General features: G+C 38.9%; 1 protein-coding gene across 1 annotated transcript in view; it reads right to left on the bottom strand.

The window, feature by feature from the left end:
- Window positions 1–11223, bottom strand: part of LOC122412070 (protein amalgam-like) — a 248795-nt gene extending 237572 nt beyond the window's left edge. Inside the window, exons 1-2 of the mRNA XM_043421347.1 lie at window positions 10456–11223; window positions 7442–7941 (exon numbers count right to left, since the gene is read on the bottom strand). The gene's annotated coding sequence lies outside the window, so the exon portion shown is untranslated. The remainder of the gene's footprint in view (window positions 1–7441; window positions 7942–10455) is intronic.
- Between the last annotated feature and the right edge of the window lie 1026 nt (window positions 11224–12249).

The raw sequence follows: 12249 nt of genomic DNA, 5'->3' as shown, positions 1-12249 counted from the left end.
ATCGAAATTCGGAGGAAACATTAATAATATTTCACCGAAAAATCAACTTCAAGTCTGAAAACGATCGGTTCTGTCGCGTTATAGCGCAGGTTTCGAATAAACTCGTCTAACCATAACGTTTACGAGATAAATCGACTGAAATATTCTTCGCATTTACGAAAAAACCGTAACGCTTCCATTCGATGTGCAAGCGCAAAAACGAGCCTCATTTTCAACGACCTTTAACCCTTCAAATCGTGAAAACAATTTTTCGTAAATATTAAGATCTGCAGGAAAAAAAAAACCCTATAAACATAACAAGATTTAAGAGACAGAATGTCGCAACTTCAATGAGATTATTAAGGTTCTTATGAATTTCATATACGCGAGTAAATACAATAATCATCGCGTTGTTGTACACGCTCGTTGTTGTCGCAGTAACGAAGAGGATTCAAGATTCGAATGTGAAAAATAGTATACACTCCACGGGAGTGAAATTAGACCACCTCAAACCGCGTGTGCTTATCACCCGAGCCGAAGGCGAGGGTGACAATTCTGCCCGCGGTTTGAAGTAGTCTACTTTCCCTCCCTAGGTGTGTAATATACTATAGTTAACCAGTGAATGAATGTATTCAACGAGGTTGAATGATCCTGAATTAAGAAACTCTTTTAATCACTGATGAATCCGACGTTAAAGACCAAACTCAAAGACCGACATCGATAGGTCGATTTTGTTTTTCAAGTCTACCCGATGATCTCAGGAGTTTTGACAAGCGACTAACGATTCCAAGTCTCACCAGTTTAATGGTTCAAGAGCACGTACCGTAACACTTTATATCCCGCATAGAATGAAAAATTGTTTTCAAGATCAATGGGCGATTCGACTTTTATATCTACACTAGATCAAAACCTCAAACATTAAACACAAAAACTCCATGTCGGACGAATCGGTAAATTATTCTCTATTCCCATTGGAAATGAGAGAAAAACGGTGTCTCACTTTCCGATTCTGCTCGACTTCGGATTCCGCAATAATACGAACCGCTGGAATCACAAAGACAAACATAAAAGATATGGAATTTTTTTTCTCTCCTTCTCCACCGCGTCTGTCACCCTTTTCTGATTCACTGAAAATCACTGGCAAACTTTTATCGCAGGCGCGCGGGCGGGCGTTCTTTTACTTCACGGATAGAAAAAGCTAGATTGGAAAAGTTGAAGCAGTTTCGGTTCCAAGCAATATGCGGTGGGAACCGAGATGGTATCGGCAACGTACGACTCACATATTCTGAATACCAAATTTCTGTATACATACTCGGAAATAACACCCGTGTAAACTCACCTACCATTTACCGACCGCAGTGAATAAAAACATCATGTTGAAATATTCTACATTTCATAATTTTACAATGAATTTGACATCTCGTCTCCGCCGCGCAGGAGTAGTGCTTGGAAAAATCTGTTTTTATTTCATTTTATTTGCCGCCCCCCGAAAAATACTTTCATTTCATAATTTCAGAGTATCGTTTCATTTGATACAATTAACAAACAACGAACAACATGATGCACGAAGAAAGAAAAAGACTGCATCGCTATTCGAAAGTTTAATTTGAATAGAAAGATTTTCACCGTATCATTAACTTGTTAATAAATAGAAAATAGTATACTACACTACAAGGGCAGAAAGTTTTAAATTCCTGCACTGCGCGTCATAATGCCCGAGGCGAAGCCCAGGGCATTTGACGCGCAGTTCAGGGCTTTCAAACGTCTGCCCGTGTGGTGTATACTATTTTTCTTTACAGCCGATCGAAAGTACGTTTCTTCCGAAATGATCATCTATCGATAGAAGATGTTTTGATGACTGCCCCGACATTTGCGGCACGAGCGAAGCGAGTGCCAGCTGATCGGGGGCAGGCATCAATACAAAAAAAACAGCAAATATAGGGTAATGTGGGGCAACATGGACAATTAAGGATTTAAGCAAGTTTCATTGATGAGCATATGGTCTTTCAACTATTTTTGAGTCCCATAATTGATGCCCAGTCCTTGTTTTCCGAATTTCGCAAAAAAAAAAATTTCGGGGCAAAACGGACACCGCCCCTTAAAGGCATAAAAATCGAAAAACCGACATTTTTCGAAATACAGCCGTTCCAAGCGACTGTTCCCGAATAGAATGTCAACTCGGTAATATGGGAAAAGAAATGGGACCACTCAGGCTCCATTCCTTCGATGTAAATGAAAAAAAATGAGTCAAATCTTATATCTCATTTCTGTCATGTTTTTGAAGAATGCAAAAAATCAACTTTGGGTCCATCGTGTTGGGGTATACTTCGTGTTCGCACTATATCGGAGTCCTACCATTGATTCATGACCCTAGTTTCCAGAATTTCTTGAAAAAAATTTTCCGCGGCACAACGGACACAGAGCCTCCAAGAGGCATAAAAATCAAAATATCGACATTTTTCGAAATGTAGCAGTTTAGCAGACAGAAAAAATGCTCACCCAAGACAGCCAAGTCCTCGTTTTTTAAAGATGTTTCTTGCATTTTTTGCGAAGGGTTATAAGGGAATGTGGGGCAAAGTGGGCACCCTAAGCGAGTAAGCTACATGTATCGGTTTACATATGGTCTTTCGTCTACTGTTGTGTCCAAAAACTGAATCCCCATGCTTATTTTCCATATCCTTAAAAAAAAAAAATTATGGGGCAAAGTGGGCACCTGCTCCGAGAAAAAAAATGCTCAAATGACAATTTAAACTAATTTTCACACATGTACAATCAATTTGGAAGAAATTTGAATTTTTGAAAAAAAAAATGAAAACGGGGCAAAGTGGGCACTTCGTTGCGAGGAAAAATTTTTATGCCCACTTTGCCCCTTTTTTTTATAATGAAATTTTGGAAAGAGGAAGTTATTAAAATTGTAAATGTTCTCGCTTACCTCCATTTGGCAAAGCGCAACTCGCATAGTAATGACCCGTCTCAAAATATGAATTGTACCTTTTCATGTGCATGGTTGATTTGAAAATTAGTTTTAAAAATGAACATCATCCACACTGTTCAAAATGTTACGAAATCACTGCATCACGTCACCTGGAAAATATTGAAAGAAAATGAGAAACCAAACACTGCAAGAAGGAGAACGCAGCACCGATCCAAACTCACTTTCGATTAAAAAGTCCAAATTTTTTGCCATTAAACACATTTTTCCTTCCCTCATCAGAAACTTAGCTCTCAACTCTAAACATCTTTCTTTCACAGAAAAATATCTTCATCCCATTTCTTTCTTGACTATCTCGTATAAAAATTAATGAAAAACAAAATTAACTCCCTGGTGGCACACGAAATTTTCTTTTACAATAAAAGAAATCAACAAAATCGAGAAAACCAAAGAAGCCCGCTAAATTTTCGTCATCAGACGTTTCGTGTCGACGATGATGACGTCAATTACCGATGCGATTTTTGTAATTAATACAAATAAAATGACCATTTCGTAAAATTACAAATTTGACAAAAAAAGTAAATTTTCAATTTTTACATTTAATATTTTCCAAGTTTTTCGTTTATTATCCCAAATTAATTGAGCAATAACACATAAAAACTTGTAGAAGTGGTTATGAAACCAGAATCTGAGTTGAAAAAAAAATGTTGAAAATTTTTTTTTTCTTCACTTTTGGAAGTGCCCACTTTGCCCCAAAATGTACAATTTTTCAAGCGCCCACTTTGCCCCACATTCCCATATTCGTTGTCCTCTGAAGATTGGATTTACTGTGTAACATGCAAAAAATGGGCACACACCTTGTGTACAAGTGTTGAAGACGAAGATGTCAGCTATGAGTGCGATTTTTGTAAAAAATGAATAAAAAACCTTTTTTCCTTATTCGTACTTTGATTACTACTGTAGTTTTTGAAAATAAGTTAAAAAAGGGAATAAATAGTGAGAAAGTAGTTTGGGATCTATTTCGCTCTGAAATTTGAATTTTTTGGGGATGTCACCGTGGAATTCAACAATTTACCATGATTTATGGCCAGGACATGATTTGGAACCGAAAAAAAATTTTATGCATTTTAGGAAATTTTAGTTTCGGGAAAATCCATTTTGCCCCGGAATTCAACTTTATGGGGCAAAATGGACACTATGGCCGTTTTGCCCCATATTACCCTAATTAGAGTGAAAAAACAACAATAATGAGTTCAAACTAATGACATTTTTTTAATTTTAGGTTATAAATAACGGAACAAGTATAAATAATCGAACGATACAATTATTATAGTTTAAAGAAGGCTATGTCTAGTTGTCTGGAAACCGTATGAATAAGGTTATGTTATCAAGACAGCGCTAAACTGCTACAAGCTACAAGTCCGGATGGTCCAGACTACGGATTACGAAAGTACACACGACAAAAGATCTCAGCAACAATATATAATTCAGACGAATAGGCTAATGCTAAATATACGGTAACCGGACGATCAGACAATGCGTTTAAAAAAAAGTGTATACTTTCGTAATGTGTCACCGCTTTTGTTAAATTTATTCCACGCATTTTCATTTTCCGCTACATGCAGTTTAACAATTTCTCTATGAATATTTCCCGCTACTATACTTGATAATTTATATGAATATTTGCTTTACTATGCACCTGAAAATAGACCATTGTTTCGGATATTTCATCAATTCGATTACATTAGATATTTTTTGTCGTCGTATCGATTTCATCTGCAAGAATAAATGCATGTTATTCGTCCGGACATGTAGCAGTTTAGCGCTGTTTTGGTAACATAACCTTATTCATACGGTTTCCCAGACAACTAGACACGGTCTTTCTTAAAAACTGTGTAGGCAATATCGATTTAAACGTCAAACGTCAAAAAAATCACGTCAATAAAACTATGTCAAACCTTTCGGAATGCAGACAAAATTGTTTGCTCCCGCTAAGACAAATGCCGCGCGTGCAGTTTTAACAGTGCAGAAATGTTGTACTTTGGTACTAAAATTGGTGCAAAAACTGCGTACTTTCGACCGAGGTGTAAAGAAAAAATATATTGAATGAAAAAAAAAAAGAATTTTTTTTTTCATTAAAAAAAATTGTAAGGAACTCACCCTTTTTATTGGTATTTGCAGAGGTAGACTGACTGACGAGGCTTATCGAAATTGTCAAGTACGCAGGCAAATACGATCAGAATCTTTAATAGTGTGCATCAAAATATTCATTGAATACGAGTAAGAGCATAGTCTCTGACAACATGCTTCTGCGCTGATCAATTATATTATACTCCGTCGACCAACATTTGCCAACAAATAATTAATTTTATGAGCGAGAACGAATCTATTTTCCTCGAAAAATCGATGAAAATCGTACATCATGCCTTTCACATCTTTGACGTCGGGGGAAGAGACACTTTATTTTTAATTTCATCGATCCTGTTTGATTTAACTGATAACGTGTTATCAGTGCTGCCTGTCTATTATACCGAAACCTCAAATTCGTTCAATGGTTAGACATGGCCATAATGGAATGTTCAAACAATGTAGGGGAACATGGGGCAAAGTGGCCACCCATTTTTTTGGGGCATTTTTTAATTCTGGGGCAAAGTGGCCACTCACGCAATTCCGATTTCTGGCGGGGCACAGGATCAGTGAGAATTCTATGTTTTTTGAGAAATTGATAGCTATTTGAGGCAGAGGGTGAGAATGATTTTTCAAATTACTGATAAATGTCTATTTTATTTTGATTGACAAAAATCGCACTTATAATGGATTTCATCTTCATCAACACCTGCACACAAGGTGTGCGCCCCTTTTAGGCATGTTTCGCAGCGAATTCAGTCTTCGGAGGAATGCGAATAATGTTGATCGCAAAAAATACAAGCACCGTCCGCCGCAGACAAGAATTTTTCTTTTTTGATAATCTCTTTATTCTTATTCACTAGATTTGCGCGATACGACGGACTCGTGATAATGGCGGTTTTCCCATGATTTGCCCACGATAAGAACGGGCTTTTGCCACTGGTAATGGCAAAATTTATCGAAGTATTCCGACTAATTCTTTTTTCATCCCATCGAAGGAGGGTCCTCCCTACTATGCCTCGTTTCTTTTCGGTTTATCGCGGCCTTCAATGTTCCATACGAGAACAGTCAATTACAACGTCTATTTAACGAGAAGTGATAATTATCGATTTTCACCGCATTCGAGGGGGTGGCCACTTTGCCCCAAATTTTTTTTTTTCAAAATTCGAGAAATAAGGAGATGGAATCATTTTTGGGACATAAAAATAAGTAAATGACCATGTATACTATACCAGCCTGATTATCGGATTCGACTCTTTTAATTTTCAAAATTTCTATCGCTCGTCGATAACGAAGCTGGAAGACCCGATTTTTTAACGGGAAATCGTTCATCATTCGGCAAGCGAGCGGAGGCATGGAGATAAGAGTCTTGAAAATCTCGACTTAAAACCGGAATCTCATGACGAGGGGTTTTTCGCGCCGACCTTTGGAACGATTCGATTAGCAATTAAAAAACGAAAAATCGATACACATCAGTTTTGGAAGTAAATACTTTATATTATTTCAAGAGGCATTATAAAGAGCCAAGATGGAAAAGCGACGAAATAATGGGAACGAAGGACAATGTACGCGCGGCGATTCAAAGGATGCGACCAACATTCCAAAGTCTGCTTCAATATCGAACGATTTTGTGGCAGCGCAAAACGTACCGTTGAAAGTTATATTGACAGAGGACCTGGAATGGTTAGATGAAATGGAAACTTGATCATATATAGTATCAGGAGACATCATAGTCTCGAGTTACCGATATACATACAAGAGTCAACGTAATCGCCTAAATGAATGCGTTATAATGATATAATAAAATTGGCAATTGGGCATTGGAATCTCATTTGAAGCTCGAAGCTTCGAGTTACATCTTTCAAGTTTAATTAGGATATAGGCTCAGACCTTCCCGGTGAGTAAGAACCATCTCGGCGCCACTGTTTTCGGAAGATTCCTAGGAGGCGCCGTTGTAGTTTATCCAAAAAATCTAATCGATATAACAGGGCGTGTGGCTTTCGCGGTACCTTCATATAATGACAGTATGTTAACCGGTGACCCTGCCTATCGGTTATTCGACTACTTTTCTCTCGCAGTCAATGAAGCGCGCTTCTTCTTTTAATTCAAATACAATACTCAAAGACTAATGGGAAATTGCGAATCCATACTAACAATTAACAAAACTCTTTTTTTTTCGTTGAATTCGATGCTATTTCGAGAGCTTGGAAAGAATATACGGTAATGAAAAGTATCATGCAACTTCTCGTCTCACAAAAAATCGATTGCGCGTCTCGGTTACCATACCAGTTTTGTTTTAGAGTTCTGGGGCCGTTGCGCTGTGAACCTTTGCGACCCAGACAGATTTGCATGCTCATCATAAGAGGTCCTAACATTAGTAATCATAAGAAAACGTGAGCTTACCTTTATCCGAAGCAACGAGAATCACACCGTAGAGTTCAGAGATAAAAGTCACTGCACAACTGTTCCCGGTGGGTTTGCGCGCTAAGATGAAGCGTCAATTTCCGTTGAATGAGTCACAACAGCGTAACGGCACAATTTTCGGGATATTCCGACCTCGGGGAGTTAACTTTACCAACGAAGGTAAAACGCCCACTCGCGAATAAATGGACGGAGACAGTTCTGTTCTTAAAGGAAATCCGAGCAAGCTCGCAGTTGAGTTTCCGGAAGACCATACGTTACATAAACACGGATATTTACTTTTAACCGTTCATTGTGCTTCACGCAACGAATAACGAGGTAATAACATTCGCGCACCAAATTAGTTGAACACAACTTTTGTACGAGTTCCGCTTTTCTTTTAGATTTTTCGTACTTTATCCGATTGCGTATTACACAGCAAGAACATACACCGACGTATGCGAATCACCGCTCAGATCAATTGCGTCCGGAAAGTCACTTCACTATAAAAACAAAAAAAATGAACTTTATCAGAAAATTGCGACTGGACCAAAATTATATTGTCGATAACATTCAAAAAATTCTGTCTTACGACGTGATTGAGGCTTGAACATGAAATTTATAAATGGAATTGTTCGGTGTTGGTAATCATAAATTAAATGAAAGACATATCATGTTGATAAAATTTGAGAGCTAAAGACGTTTCGCTATATAAGAATTGCATGCAAATTCCCTCTGGATCTTTCTCATATCGATATTTCTATGCCACACTCTTATTCTTAAATGTAAAACGAATCATTTGACACTAATTATCTTCTCCTTCTAGTACCGACTGCCCAGTTGTTTCGTGGAAGAAAAAAAAAGAAAAATCTTTTTTCTACACGTAAAATAATTAAGGAAGTTCAATATTCAATGAAATTAATGGACGCTGCTGGGTAATGGAAGAAGTAATAAGCCGTTATTCTTACCGTTGCTTCGGTTTTTATACCAAAATTTAATAGATTCTTATTTTTTAAAACTAAACAAAACATTATTTGTGTGCAAGAGAGCGAGAGATGATAGGGGGGCGGCGGGAGCAGAGAGAGAGAGAGAGAGAGAGAGAATTATTTCTGTGTGAAGAATACAATCTTTTTAGTTCCTTGGTTCTCCAATCTCTTTTCATGGCTGCATTTTCCTTATGCTTTATCTTTCTTATGCTCCAGATGATCCTTCTATTCGTTCTACTCCAACATTCTTAAAGCACGGCGGCTAAGATATACAGAATAAATCCGTAGTACATATATAAAACGGCGAGTAAATGCTGCAGCTTACGAATCACCGTTAAAACTTTATAATCCTCGATAACCCAGAGCTCAGAGTTTGACATCAAACCGTAGTCCTTCTTTAGGACGCCTCGCCTGGCGTTTTCCCTTTGCCCGACCCCTCGATGCATCCTCCTCCGACCAACTCAACTTTCGTACTTGGCTCAAAACGCACCCAGTGCCCCTCGTTTGACTGCTGCGATAACGCATGTGACCCATGACGCTCGTCTCTATAAAACGAAGGACGGAAAAGTGAAAAACTAAAATCTACTGCAAAAATCAATGAACGAAAAAAGATTGTCAAGTGCCCTATGCGCACACTTCCATGATTGCATGATGATACCTGTCGGATCTTATTTTTCTCACTTTTACGAACAGAACGAAAAAATAATGTGCCTTCGACACTCCCTACATCGATTCCCATCCCTGATCGCAACTCTTCTTATTCCTGTGCTTGCGAGAACAATCGACAGATCTTTCGAATCTCTGGTAACTCTGGTAACATTTTGTCATGTTAGCGGCGTGTACGGTAAAACTTTAGGCGTCAAATTTTATGCGTAGGTCGGTGCAAAACGGCGTCGCAGAAATTTTGGGCCTGCTACACTACGTGATCATATGTGACCAACTTCCAATCCAATATATTTCGTATATATATATATATATATATACACTATATAAGTATGTTAAAACTTGAGCAAACGCAAATGTAGGCAACCAGGATAGCCACAAGCTTTGAGTACAACACAACGATGGCACAATGCCAGAAAACGATTAAGGCCTACCGCGTTATGCATGCTGGAGAATGTACTCTGTAACTTTGATCCGCAGAATCTACGGAGGAATCTTCAAAAATACAGAATTTCCCATTAACATTATCTTTCAATCAATCCTGAATGAGACGATTTTCCGAACGACTTGCCAGCATAACCTTCCACATCACTTCCGCTAGAAGCTTTATTCTTTTTTTCATAAAAAACAAAAACAACAACAACAATAACAAGAGTTTCGTTGTGGATCGAAAGAATATTTATGTGTCAAGGAAAAGACTCGGACGTCTCACTGAACCGAGTGCTACGAGGGTAAGCACATTCCGTTCATTAAAAACATGAAGAAAACTCCCGAAACTTGACTACACTGGGAGAAAGCGTAGTAAATTCGATTGCCTGAATTGAAGAGGGTCGAAAAATTCGTCGGCACGAGGTGGCGTTTATACGCAAGAGATGCAGCCTCTGTTTAAGAAACTTGCACGAATTGCTATTTTTTTTTTCCTTTTACATTCGCAACCACGAGCAAAGTTTTACGATTCATTCATTCCCCCCCCCCCCCCCCCCCCCCCATTTGGATAAAGTACCGGGAAGCAGGATCGCTCGTTTCACAGTCGACTGGTTGGAGCAAAGTGTACTATGCTTTTTTGTTTTCTCACTTTTTTATATAAAATAAAACGCGGCTTATACTTTTCGTGCGTAACCAAACGGAAGTTACTGCGAAACACTGTCGGAAGAGTATTTTCTTCTTTTATTTTTTGCTGTTTATCCGTTACGCGCCGCAGTATGAATAATGCTGGAGCCAGGTGAAAAGCGAGTCTGCCTCCGGCTTATAATATTCTTGCCTAAGTCGATGTTGTTAATCTTTAGTCGTAAATAAGATTCCCTCGAAAGAGACTGTCAACGAGATACTGCTTTCGTTCGTGAATCATATTTTACGGTCAAAATGTACCTGCGTAAAAGCGAACGCGTAAGAATCTCATTAAAAAATGAATTCCACCGAGCAAAAACTAATGATCCGCGTGGAGTATTTCTTTTAAAGTCTGAAATATAAATAAATCTATAGGATGCCAAGCTGCTGCCGAGCTTCGCTGCTGTTGCTACTGGTGCACCGAATGAAGGATAGTTTGAGTGAACACGCGTCTTTGCACGGACATTCAACCGAATAAGGCGCCGCGGAGGAGCAACGACGTGCGAACGTATATTTGACAGGACTAAAACAATCGCATACGAATAATTGGTGAGTCGATGAGTAGAGATTCTCGACACTGTCCCGCGGTCACTAGTCACGTTGATATACTCCACTATGAATTACACCTTAACCAACGAGTGAAACATTATTAACCATGTAACTGTAAATTTATTGATCGAAAGTAAATCATTGTCGGTCGGCGGATGTTTCACACTGATTCTTGGTATTGTCACATTTTTTTCACTTGCCAAAACTTAACATAGCGCGACAATCTCACTCGAGCGAGTAAACAGATGAGAATAATAAACCAGAGTGTCTTATAATTAATATCGCCTCAGTTTTTTTACATTTTTTATCTATCTCGTTTGTTTCATCATCGTTATCGAGTTTTATCGCAACGTAAGGTCAGCGGCACGGGGAAGAAATTGAAAAGGGGGAAAAAATCACCACTCTTTCGCGGTAATGGGTCGAAGAGCGCCAAGACCGCTCGCTGGCGTTCTTCCTCCCGATCGCCGGTTGCTTGTTAGGGCTTCGCGAAAGGACTGCCAGGCGCCGCGGCAAAATCTAGAGCGCATCAAGCCGACGCAGCACCCAAACCCATCCTCCACTCTAGCGGAAGGTATGTACACCGCACGCCAACCATTCCACCAGTTCGACTCTCCCACTGTTGGCCATCTCATCCCTACGGTCCATACTCAGTTCGCGATGGCGGCGGCAGCGGCGGCGGCAGTACGTACCAATTTCTATCTCCCTCGATGCGTCACCCCCTTGCCCGGACTCGCTCTTCCCTTACAATCGCACTCACCCGCCTCTTCCCCCGGCCTCTTTCTTTCCCCCGCACGTTCTTTTAAACTTTATTTTGAAATACGTATCAAATTTAGCCCACGAGACTATTTTAGGTCTATACTACTTAAAAATTGTTAAATCTTTTAACAAGCTTCGAGCTTCGTGAACGATAGAAAATTGCCACCGCGCCGCGCTCCCAGCACTAATGAAAGAAATCGTAAAATAAATTGAGCCTTGAATCCGACCATTTCGTAGAGGTACCACATTTTTCATTCAAAACTGACCTTCAAAATCTTCAAAAAATTTTCAAGGCTAAACGTTTCAGAGCAATTGCAGTTGAAAAATTCATTTTTTTTTTTTTTTTTTTTTGAAGACCTCGCAAATGGATATGATTCAATCATGACAATGCTCTGCTTTCAATAATAAAATGCTACAAAGAATAAAAACCTAAACAATATTTTGTCTGCGAGCGTATGCCATTTCCAATTTTCTCTTGCTGCGATAAAGAAACTTTTGTCGACGCTGCCAGTTCATAATAATACGGTTATGCCAAATTTCATTTTCATCCCTTTGTTTCGTTTACATGTATAAATGAAAATACATATAAATGAGGAAATATGCGATGGTTTTTTATAATAGTGCGAAAAAGAGCTCCGAAATCATTTTGCCATGTACGCGATAAACTTCTACCCGCATAAACCCCGAGGCTTCGCACATGCGTATGATGATACCTTTATTAACCCATGTTTCTCGTGGGTAATGAGTTGA

This window comes from Venturia canescens, chromosome 6 (assembly GCF_019457755.1).
Source record: "Venturia canescens isolate UGA chromosome 6, ASM1945775v1, whole genome shotgun sequence".
In the NCBI taxonomy this organism is placed as follows: Eukaryota; Metazoa; Arthropoda; class Insecta; order Hymenoptera; family Ichneumonidae; genus Venturia; species Venturia canescens.
Note: the sequence above shows the minus strand (reverse complement) of the source record. Positions and strands in the feature narration are given on the sequence as shown.